This window comes from Frieseomelitta varia, unplaced genomic scaffold (genome assembly GCF_011392965.1).
Source record: "Frieseomelitta varia isolate USP_RPSP 00005682 unplaced genomic scaffold, Fvar_1.2 scaffold_264, whole genome shotgun sequence".
NCBI classification, from domain to species: domain Eukaryota; kingdom Metazoa; phylum Arthropoda; class Insecta; order Hymenoptera; family Apidae; genus Frieseomelitta; species Frieseomelitta varia.
In genome coordinates this window covers 659,204-660,860 of record NW_025109995.1, presented here as the reverse complement: position 1 = coordinate 660,860, position 1,657 = coordinate 659,204, and positions in this window count along the sequence as shown.

Here is a 1,657-nt window from a genome sequence, read left to right as displayed (position 1 = left end):
TAGTCTTTTATTTTTTTTTTTTTATATTTCTTTCTTATGAATATTCGTTCTCGGTATTAGAGTCAGTGGTCAAGAGGATAAGGTCTCTCCAGAAGGTCAAGTTATTTTCAGAAAATTTTTGTGACCACGCGCAATGCGGTCGGTAGAATAGAGTCAGTGCTTGTTGCGCAGTATTTTAATACTTTTCTGAGCAAAATGGCTCTTATTAAATCAAATTAATTCATTTAAACTGTAATTCGCGAAATTAGAGTCAGTGAGTCCGTCGATTTATACTTAAATGTTCGCGTTGATAGTCTTATTTTTCTTTTTTTATATTTTCTCTTATTCGGTATATTAGAGTCAGTGCTCAAGAGGATAAGGTCTCTCCAGGAAATCGAAATCGTAAGTAATTTTATATATTCTACTTCAGTTTACTCAATTTTTAAAATTTAACAGCCAAGTACAATGTTTTATGTTTTGTTACAGATTATCTATAGTCTCCAATTCCATCATCTAAGAATCTTACGATGCTTCAAAAGCTAAGAATGTAAGTACTTTAACACATTGTACTTGAATTAATTTTATTCTCTACAGTTCTTTTTCCATTGAAGTCTAATGTAAAATTATAACCATAAAATAAAAACGGTTTAAATAATTAGTGTCCCAATTTTTATCATTATTAAAATTTAAATTTTTACGAATAACACTGTGTCTTTATGCTTTTCCAGAAATTCTTCACGTCGTTCACTTCCACCATGGGATTCTGAGTGGTATCTGTTTGATGAGGATTTTCACGACGACTTTCCTTGGTCCAGTGCAGATGACATCGTTTTTCGCTCTTCGCAGTGAGTCGCATGCATTTCTGTTCCTCCGGTCACTCAATCATGTCGTAGGATGAAAGGTCCGAATCGGCATGGGTGACTGGTTGTATACGTAGAACTTTTTATGAGCATAGTGACCGCGGGTATTTTTATACTCGTGAGTGGTAACATTTTTTTCAGGTTTTTTATGTATTAGATGAGGATAGGGCTTTTTGCACATCGTGATTTTAACAATTAGTTTGAATATACAGAATTATAGTAGTTACTTATAAAATCAAAATATATTCAATATAAATGTTTGCAAAAGCAAAATATTCGTGTGATTATCCATATAAGGGATAAATTGTAAATAATTATTATTAAAATGTTTTGAAAATTTGGTAGTAGAGAAGACGGATATCCTCCGACTTCATTGCTATAAAAGATGTAGTTATTACTTACTGATATATTTTACTATAATAACTACTAATTAATAATTCTTATAATAATTAACGATTTCGAACGTTATCTTCCTTTTTATAATAATGATAATTGTTTCGAATGATTGAATTAATTTAATTTAAGCTGATTATCAACGTCGGTAGAATTTGAAATATAATAGATTAGAATTTTTTCCGTGTAGAAAAATGTGCAAGAAGATACTTCGCGACAGACAGATGTTTGAATCAAAGCAACAAGTGTTGAATATTGCTTTCGCATTTTCGAAAATGTGCTTTGATGAAGAAATCGTCTGAGACTATTTCTCTGAATATTCAATTTAGTGTCAATTATTTGATTTTTATTATTTGAAGCAATTGTTCAGTTTCATAGTAACTTTTTTAATAAATTTCCATTCTTGTTAATTGTTTTTATCTCTT